Genomic DNA, 11,030 nt, shown 5'->3' with positions numbered 1-11,030 from the left:
TTTTGAATTGTCAAAGTGCACATAATCGTGCAAGGATATTGTCTTCATCCCACTGGACAGAATATTTCCATCAATCAATGGAATGGATATATTTTATGTTACTTTTCTCAACTCCATGGCCCTGCATAAAACTGGTTAGCACTGAAGATAAGGAATACAACAAATGTCTTGATAACCTAGAAGCCTTTTACTTACTTATTCAGTTAATTCATTACTCTATGTCAAGTCTTTACTAAAATACCTATGATAACATTGTTCAGTTAAAGATCGCAATTTAAACAAAAAAAAAAAAAAAGACTGATTTCTGAGCTAAATGAAGGTTTTCCCGGAAAATAGCTAATATTTGCCAATACAAACATTACTCACGGTTATATAGCCAGAAAAATAGCAGCATTTGCAATACTGTCAGTGGCGCGCAAAACGAAAATGAAAAATCTCCACATTAATGTATTTCGACAGAAATTTTAGTCAAAACTCATGTTCAGCCCTTATTTATAATGTTGGTATACGACAAATAGCAAAGTTAAAAGAATAAACTACAATATTATAGCTATACTGACAGACATGAAATTCAAACTTACAATGAAAATATCCTGGGGAACTATTCTATATAGGACCATAACATTGTTTTCTAGTCCAGTTCTGATATCTTGTTGACAAAAACGAAATTCAAGTTTATTTAATTTATTATAGATGTTAATGTTACTCCAGACTTATCTTGGAGGGTAGACAATGTTCTAATGGTTAAAACTGTTGCAAAAAGTTATTGTGTTTTGTTTCTAGCTATACTTCTTTATATTCCCCTATCATCGAGGCTTTGAAATGTTGCTTCTGATAATCTGCTTTGTTTATTCCATGTGTAACTTTTAAACAAGACTGAATTAAAAGTAACTTGTATTATTGGTAATCCTGCCAGTGGTGCTGCTTCTCCTCTTGATCAGCGTTTACATAAGAAAACAGGATACTACAGGTCACTGAGCATTGTTCTTGTATACAATTTACGAAGATTTACAGGCAATAAGGAACCCGAGAGAAGGAGAGAAGAGAAAAAAAATCAGGTAAGTATGAAAATGGGGAGGAAATCATAACAAGAGCAATTGCATGTGCATTACACTATGGATGTAAATAAATAGAAACAAACAAGATGAAAGATACACAGAATAGCCAGAGGCTATTACTATCACTTGGGATTTCATTCTGCTCAAGCTGGTGACGGAGATAAGATAAGGAATAGAAGGAACACATATTTCGTATAATTTGAATGAATGCTGATTGACAAAACTCCAAGGGTTGTGTTCTAAGAATGAAATAACACCAACAATGCATGGAGGTAAAAATGGCACTGATGAGTCTTAACTGGGAAGTGATTTACCTCAAGGGGATCTCAACAGAGGTAGAAGACACAAGTTGATGAAGTGACAAACATTCTGTTGGGTTAAATGCAAAAGGTCCATGAGCACATGTCAAAAGAGTGGAGAAGTAGCCCCAGTGTACCCATTTACCCATTTGCTAGGAGAAAAGGGGAAATTCAAGAGGCATGAAATGAATTTTATCATGCAATGAAGAAAAGGAAAGGTTTCGAATAAAAAAAAACTCACATAAAAAAAAACTGTAAGAGACGAACAATTTGGTATTACTTTGGGAAGATGAAGGACAAAGTAGATATTTGCATGTGGACGAATGATTGTAAAGTCAAAAGAAGCAGAGGGTTAAATGTGGCTCTGATGAATGAAGGAAAGGCGTAAGAGAGTTAGAGAGTTACACCTTGCCAAGGGGTCTAGAGATGCACTAGAGAACGGAGAATATTAGAAAGGTGTGTGAGAATTATCAAAATATACACAAGGGAGTAAAAATGCATTTAGGAGTAGCGTGGACCCAACAAACAAGCTTTCCTAGGTTAATGGACTGCATCAGTGATCACCTCTGAACACTTGCTTTGGAGTGAGAGAGAGAAGCTGGAGAGCTTAGATAAATCCAGACAGTTCTGATCAACATTGACAGACTATTGTGAATCAGGTACAGGAACGCCATGCAGAGTTCGGATAGGTGGTAAAAATTGGAGACAGTGAATGGAATCGAATATAAAATTTAGGCCGAAGGCCAAGCACTGGTACCTATGAGGTCATTCAGAGCTGAAAGGGAAATTAAGAGTGAAAAAGCTTTAGGAGGAAACCCTCGCAGTTGCACAATAAAACAATCGTTAGGAGAGGGTGGAAAGAAAGATAAAAGAAAGGGAATAGGAACAGAGTTATAGTAAAAGGGATGAAAGGGGTTGCAGCTAGGGGTCAAAGGGATGCTAAAAATAACCTTAAGTAATGCCTAAAGTGCACGTGTGAGGTGCAATGACGGTATTAACCCCCTACGGGGTAGAAGCAGAGAATAGGGGATTAAAAAATCACAGGAGGAAAAAAGTTGGACACGCCTGAGACGAACAAAAATTATGGAATGTCAGGCAAAAGTAAAGGAAGCAAGACTGAAGTGGTATGATCATGTTACAAGTATGTATGGGGACTTTTCTAGAAGGAGAATGACGGAGACAGAGGTTCTGGGGAGAGGAAAGAAAGGGAGACCGATGAACCATATCTGGAATGATTTGAAGGCGAGTGGCCTAACAGAAGAAAGGCAGCATCAAGTGGTATGGGTTTAGGAGGTCAGAAACACTATCATATTTCTTTCATATATTGTTGCTTAGTCCATATAGTAGTTACTTTTTATATCTTAACGGGAAATGCTGAAAAGCTGAAGTTTTGACAAATGGATAGAATAATAAAGGAAGACGAGTTTAATGGAAAGTATGGTCTTTTCTCTTTTATATGAAAAATATACTTCTACTTGTTGTGACAATAAAAGGCTTGGCTGCTGCTACCCAAGCTTTATTCAGCTCAAACTATTGCAAAATATATAAAATTGACTTGTTTCCCCCAAAAAGTGCATGGCTTTGCAACTTATAAATATACAAAGTGGTAATAGCCTATACATACACTTCCTGTACAGTCTAATACACAAATAAAAGGGAGGAATCTTACCTGCTGTGCTGAGTGGATGGTTCCGCCAATCCATGTAGTAAACAAACCTTAAGTATGATAACAAGCAATAACGAAAGGACAAAAGTATGACAGTACAAATGACAATTACATGAAAATCTCAGTACATATTATAACACTATTTTTTTAAAATTATGCATACATACTGAAACAGTAAGACCCAATAATGAGCATGTATTACACCTGCTCTCGGATGATAAATTGTTTTGTTAAAGTATAGTGTGTGTGTGTGTTTACCTCCTGTATAGCTTCAGAGATCATATTAACTACTAAAAATAGTAGCTATTGTACATTCCATCAGAGTAAAGATACATTTAAACTGTTATATATATTCTCTCTCTCTCTCTCTCTCTCTCTCTCTCTCTCTCTCTCTCTCTCTCTCTATCTCTATATATATATATATATATATATATATATATATATATATATATATATATATATATACATATATATATATATATATATATATATATATATATATATATATATATATATATATATAATAAACATTAAACTGTTTCAGTACATCTTTCACTCTATCTATCCATATGTATCTAGGTCTCTCTTTCCCCCACCTCCTCCTGACACTTCCAAACTGTACATTCTTTTTTAACTGGCATCTCATCATCCATCACTTCCACTTCTTTAACTACCTCAAAACACACTGATTTATTTTTTTTTTTTACCTGTGCCTACCCTTATACTACTCATGCCTATATATACACATTTCTCACCACTCTAGTTCTTTTCATAACAGATACTGTGTTGACAACTATTATCCCTACAGCTTCCACAATCTTCCTTTTATTTGCATTCAGCACCCAACCTTGACTCTCACAGACATTTAATTTCCTCACTATCTTATGCACATAGCATGCTATTTCTCTTGCTTCAGTTGCTGTGACACCTCTTACCTCATCCTATTATCATCCAAAGGCACGGGCCTAAGTCATAATTCCCACATTAGACTTAACAATGATTTTACTGTGTGTGTGTGTGTGTGTGTGTGTGTGTATATATATATATATATATATATATATATATATATATATATATATATATATATACTATCAAGGCACTGAGCTTTTAAGGAAAGAAGTTGTTATCTCAAAACTTGTCATAAAACTAAATGCCTAACAAAATATTCTAATAAGACTAATGAGACCTTCGTGAGTAGACCTATTACAATGATGAGATAACTGGATGCAGATCCAGTTTGGAAAATCTGACGAAGGTAGTCTGATAAACAATGGATGCAACGCAGCATTAACAATCAATGCGATAATAAGCAAATAATCACAGACATTTCCATACAATGATACCTTAGGTTGTCTGTGTAAGTAATCAGCCACAGCACAATTGCATTTTAAAGGCTGATCATATGAGGAAAAAAAGGCATACGGTGCACAAAACCAGCTCAATAAGCTATGCATGTTTAGGTGTGTTCGAAATTAGAAAGAATTCCCAGGCACCTTAAAACTAGCAGTAGGACCGTCTTACCTCTTACTTGGAACCTCTGGATAATTCATTATACGACTAAAAGCAAAAACCGACGATTCACTCAATAAGCCATGGATCACTGAATTATCTTGGAAGCACATAATGAAAATTTGAAAGCGGTACTTGCATGGGTTACTTTCCTTACGCTGACGAATTATAGCGAACCTTTCTCTACAGAACTCTGTGGCGATACTGAGATTCCACGAATTTCCACCTCTGTTCACAACCGTATTAATTGTAGCCAATAAAGTGAGTACTGTGGAAGAGCTTTTTCTTGCCTTTGGAAAACGTAAACATACAAGTTTAAGCTTACCTCGGGCCACCTTTTTGTGTTCATGTAACAAATAATTATTGTATTTTTAGTCGTGATTGTTTCAACAGGTAATGAGACCTAACATCTGACTGATATACCTGCCCTGATTTGCTTTGTAGGTACGTGATTTTTGTTGTTCAACATTTTATGTAATGTTTGATTGAGATAGTTGAGGTAGACTAGACCATGGTCTTGGAGGAAGTGCCGTCTTGCTGGTTTTTTGTGATTGTGACAGGTCTCACCCGATGAATCCTCCCAAAGGAAAACTGAAAACTCTTGTAAATGTACATTGCAGTTAATACTCTGCATCCTGAAGTAACCTACAATATGTGACCTTTATAGAGGCTTTACCCGATGATTGCTTTATTTAATATCATATTTAGGCCTTGAGTTCTCCTGAGCTTTGCTATAAATTTCCCTAACCTCATCTGACATCTTAAGACAGTGGCCTGACCAGAGGGCATTATCCCTTGGGTAGTTTACAGTTTAGTTGGCCAGGCCGCGCAACACCTTCTGCCTGGACTACAATCACTCCACCAAGGTAAGTAGCTCCACAACCCGACCCTGCTCGCGACCCGGCGACCCCACGCTTTCTGGGGGCCTGGTTAGGGCATGCCGCCCTACGTTAGGTTAGGTTGGTTACATCTGGTTAGGTCAGGACCTGGCAACATAGGAAAAGTTTGTCTTGTTTGTATTCATCCGCCAGTTTCCTAGTCAGAACCTACACGAAAGCCTTGGCTAACTAAACTATAGGCGCTCCTAGCCTTTCAGAGATTGATATAACTAACAAGTTTGCAACTTAGGCTACTAGAGTTAATTTTTCTGTAAGCTACTCAGACATATCAGTTTTATTTATAGTGTACTTTAATTTCTTGCCAAATAGAGGAACCAGATATATTTCTGGCTAATCATCCGGAGGTTTTTTGCATTTCTGACCCTTTGTTTATGCAAACACCCCACCTTTTTTTTTTTTTCAAACTTTATAAGTGACATAATTATTAAGAGGGATCCAAATAGGAAAATTTGGATTTCATGGTGGGGAAGACCAAAAAGTAGTGAATAGCACAAATAGGAATGTTCTAAAATGCTTAAATAAGATGAAAAACTGTCATAAAAATACATAGTTCATATCTATAATCAATTTCAGTCAGGAAACATAATAAAGAATAATGATGCATCTTAACCTTACTTTCCCAAACCTTACCTAACATAGGGCAAATTAGGCTACTGCGGCGTGGTTCCTGCCAGTCAGCAACCGTAATATTTACTGCCATTTGCTTATTTTGTTAATTATATTTATGCCTATTATTTGTGTTTGTAATGTTTGCACTCTTTTGTTTATTTTTTTTTTCTACATTAATCCCCAATGGGCTGGTATTACCAGCTTTACCCCCATTCGATTTTGTTTTCCACATATCCAACAATTTTGGGGGACCTTTAGGGAAACCAGTTAAGGAACTGCTTAGGCCTCATTCATGAACATCAATAGTAGGTGTAGTGCATGAAAACATGCCATCCTAACCTTAATCAAACCTAACGTAGGATGCTGAGCTATGACCTGGCTTGGGAGCCCTTCTGCCAACCATAGAACATTGAAGGTAAATAACGAGATCTTTACTATTATTTTTCTGTAATGCCATTTTTGATATTGGAGTTTCAAACATTTGTACCTTATTATATTATGGTAGCTGTTAATTAGGGTGCACACCATCTTTTGGTAATTCTAAGGAATACAGTAGCTCTGCTTGGAGGTAGTCTATTGTTTTTAAAAATTTTTTATTGGATAATATATAAAAAGTTGTATATATAGTAGTAAGGTCAAATAATCTGAGAAATATACCCAGATAATGAAATATTTAATGCTTTTGTCAATGTTTTTTATTTTAATCTCTTAGGGGCTTGTACAAAACATGGTGGAAGCTCAGTGGAACACTGTGCTTAGTACCAGCCCCTTGAGTATGAAAGTAAAAATATAAGCAAAAGATGGTAAATTTCTCAATATCTTGGTTGATTTCTCAAATGATCTTTCTTGTGCTATATTATGTGCACCCTTTTCTATATTTAGTAAAGTTTCAACAATAAACAATACCTTCATGCTGAGCTCTTCCTTAGAATTACTCATCTTTTAATGCAGTGCAGTTGTAACTTATTTTACGTAGCTGAAAAGACCTTTTGCAAAACATGAGCAGGATTCACTGATTTTACATTATTTACTACCAGGACACATGTGCTATACTTGACAGTTTACCCTCATAAAGGTCATTTATTACTTTTACTGTCATTGAGATGAAACATCAGGTGTTGCTTGTCTAAATCTACTTTTTATGACAACTCAGCCAGTAAACCCTTCATGAGATTCACATCATTCTAACCCAAAATCAAGAAGAACTAAGTACAAGTAGTCTCCAGTTTATGTCTAGTTTGGCTTACGACATTCCGAGCTTACAACGCTTTTCAAATATATTCATCAGAAATCATTTCCTGGTTTACGACGCATGTTCCCTCTGAACAAAGCTTACGACGCTAATCCAACAAAAGAAATATGGCTCCAAAACGGCAGAATAATATAAATTCGGAGTTTCTTTTATGAAAAACTCAATAAAAATGCAGGTTACATCGTTTTCAAGACATCCGAAGGATTAAAAGTAAGGTTTTCTTACGATTTCCGATGATGTCTCGGCTTACGACGTGACATAAGAATGGAACCACCGTCGTAAACCAGGGACTGCCTGTAACAGATTAATAGCAGTAAAATTTGTACATGTGAAGTTCAAATTTGGTCAATATATATACTAATATATACTAAGTTATTATACAGTATATGTAAACATATCAAGATCACCACTTTAACAAAATGTAAAAATATAACTGCTGTATGTAAATGTAAAAATATAACTATGGCATAAAGAAAAAGACTGGCATAGTACTTTTTTTTTTTCATCTTTGTCAGCCTTACTCAGCAAATCTGAAACAAACAAATGAGTTGTAATTGCAGTGGTTTTTTAGAACACCGAATTATTTTTTGACAGTTTATCACTTATTTTCAGATTATGAATATGGAAATTATGAATATGAATCTCTCAGTGTTGTCAGTCCGTAGTTTTCTGTCAGCTTGATCACATTTCATCTTGTAAAGTGTCACCCATATTTATTTGTTTTTGTTATTACCAGGCTTGTTTTATATATTTGTTTTTATTATTGAGATCATTTTTATGATGTTTTCATTATTGTGAAATATTTGTGGTTTTGTGGTTTATGGCCTATATATGTTATTATTTGAAAAAATAATGTAAATTATTCCATTTGTTAGTCTATATGTATTCATTTTGAAATGTAATATTCTTTCACAGATTGATGGCCTAAGTGTAATGATTTTGTCATGGAAGGTGGTCTTTTGTCTCTTAAATGGAACAATCACCGCTCAACGTTTTTCCATGTTCTCTCTACTGTTAGGAAAAAGGTAAGGCATTAGCTCATGCCCTGTTTGATTAAATAGAATAGAAGTGACCTGTTTATCTATGTGGTATTCACTAGAGTATAGACAGGTGCTTTATCAAGTTTTTCTTAGCCTGTCAAAGTTTGCATTGCAGAAAACCCAAGTTGTTTTTGGATTATATGGGGAATTTGTCTCATGTTGCCTCATTATATAATTTCTTTGATGATTATTGTTATTTGATTATGAAGAGAGTACAGTATTTCATCTGGGTAATTGATGGTTGCAGCCTGCCCTGAAACAGATATTGTATTAAATGCTTAAAATAAAAAACTTTATAATCTCCAAGTTGAGAATTTGAATTTTTCCTTACCTGTAAGTAGTGCACAGTATATGTTATGTATTAATGCTTGTTTGGACACTTTTTCTTTTATAAGTTTGTCTTTTTATTCTTGTTTAATTTTTATACATTTTCTTTTTATTCATGTTTAACATTTATACATTGATGATTTTGAAACAGTTTAATGGGGGCTTGAGTTGTTGTAATGTAGAAGGATTGCAGTACTGAGTTTAATTTTATGTGCAAACTGTTATAGTATTAAATAAATGAAAAGATCAGTGAAATGGGAAATGTCCTTATATTTACAGATCTTTTATTGACATCATAGTGTCATTCTTTGAAATGTTTTATATTGTAATTCTGTTTTGGCTTGTAAAGTTTTTTTTTATTTATTCTTTATTGCTGGGGTGCAAGGTAATTAAGTTTTCTTTGTTTTGCTTTATCCCATTTACAAACTTAGTTAAAATTTTCCATTTCAGGAGTCATGCTGTGATGTAACCTTTGCTTGTGATGGGGAATTTTACCCAGTACATAAGATAGTACTTGCCACATATAGTGATTATTTTGAACAGATCTTTGAAAGGACACGTCCTATGTGTAAAACTCCGGTGATTGTGTTAAAAGATATTAGACATGAGGACTTGGAAGCACTTTTGAGGTACATGTATGTTGGAGAAGTGAATGTCCTCCAGACAGAACTATCAGGCCTCATCAAGGCTGCTGAGTGTCTGATAATCAAAGGTTTAGCTGTGCCAGATGAAGCTCAAAGTGAGCACGAAACATTTCTCTGTCTTTTTTCTAGCATTTTTGCCAGTATTTTCATAGTCTGCTCAAACAGTCCTATTCCTCGATAGTTTCCACATTTTACTGTGCCCCTTTTCCTTTTTATGTTGTTACTAGTTGACGTACCCAGTGTTGCATGGTAAAACTCAAAGTGTAGAACACACCCAGACCATAGAATACACCGAAAGCATAGAACACGCCCAAAATGTAGAACACACCTGGATATTTATTTATCCCAACTTTCCATTAGACAGAAAAAGGAATCAGATCTATTAATAGTGTAATATCGAAGAATTTTTATTTATAGGTTTTTAAATACAGTACAGTATACAAATTATAAAGTAAAATCTTTCACAAATTAACTATAATATATACTACTTTCACACAAAACTTGATTGTAAACAACATTTTTAGTTTCACCATCAGGAGCAAGAGTAAATAAATTCTTGTGTGAAACCACCCTTGAGCAAGCAACATAAAGTTGTCTGTGGGAAAAACATGACAATCTCAAATCCACTCCACAGCACTTAATAGACTGTCCTTGTGCCTTGTTGATCGTGATTAAGAACACAAGTCTCACTGGAAATTGCAATCTCTTGAAGTTAAAGCTAGATCCGTTGGAAAAATGGTATTTGTGATAAAAACTGCAATCAGTATCCCTTTCCTTTTAAGATAGCTGCTTCAATTACATTGCCCAACATTTTTGACATTTTTACAAGTCACCTTCCTCTCTGTCCCCCCGTTCTATCGGGCTGAACTTGATTGAGGGCATTGAGTCCTGGTGTTCATCTCGCCACATTGAAAAAATAAAGATTAGACACTAATATCTGTCATCCTCGGTTATTTTTACAGTCACCCCCAATCACAGTATTCTTTCCAGATGGTAAGTCATTCATGTATACCGAATGAGGTAATAAACTCTGTTTTCCCTATTTAGTACTACTTTCAGGGCAGAACCAGCCCTTTATAATACAGGGCCTTCCCACCCCCACCCCCATGGTGCTAGTGATGTATATACCCCCACAGCATTGTTTTCAAGATAGTGTTATATGTCAGTACCAGGTGTTTTGCTCAATGTTTCAGAGTTATGCTGTACAAGCATCCATTTTTCTATATATAGATTACCGGGATCTTGCTCTTGATCCTATTAATTTCTTTGACAGGTTTTGATGAGCTGACTAATGGTCCAGCTGCTTCTAGCAGTCCTCAGATGTTACATTTTGTTTTGGTCTCCTTAGTGTTTTGTTATGTTCATTCTCTTCATTCAGGTTTTCAAAATATTATTCTAGTACTACAGAAATTGATATCTATTTTTTCAATATTTTGTCCCTGCAACATATTTCCATCTTTCCTCTGGCCCCTTCATTAACCTGAATATTTTATGTTTCCTGATCATAATAAACATTCCATTTCTTGTTTAGAGTTTCACCACCTCATTTCCTCCATTCCCCAGTTTTGCTTTCCTCATTACTTCAGTTTTTATGTATTTAGCAGCTCTAAGGGCTTCCTTTTCAGGTAACACAGACTGGAGAATATATATACTGACCGTCATATATATACCAACATTTATCTCAGATCCTCTGAAATTGCTTGTCATCATATATATAATATAGCTCT

The 11,030-nt window shown here is 35.1% G+C and overlaps 1 long non-coding RNA gene across 1 annotated transcript; it reads left to right on the top strand.

Moving 5' to 3' along the window:
* Window positions 1-4,845: 4,845 nt before the first annotated feature.
* Window positions 4,846-9,240, top strand: LOC136844987 (uncharacterized). Its single transcript, XR_010855026.1, has 3 exons — window positions 4,846-4,976; window positions 8,208-8,317; window positions 9,110-9,240. It is a non-coding gene; the product is annotated as an uncharacterized lncRNA (long non-coding RNA).
* The last annotated feature ends 1,790 nt before the right edge of the window (window positions 9,241-11,030 follow it).

The sequence above is a fragment of the Macrobrachium rosenbergii genome, chromosome 13 (genome assembly GCF_040412425.1).
Source record: "Macrobrachium rosenbergii isolate ZJJX-2024 chromosome 13, ASM4041242v1, whole genome shotgun sequence".
Classification (NCBI taxonomy): domain Eukaryota; kingdom Metazoa; phylum Arthropoda; class Malacostraca; order Decapoda; family Palaemonidae; genus Macrobrachium; species Macrobrachium rosenbergii.
Note: the sequence above shows the minus strand (reverse complement) of the source record. Positions and strands in the feature narration are given on the sequence as shown.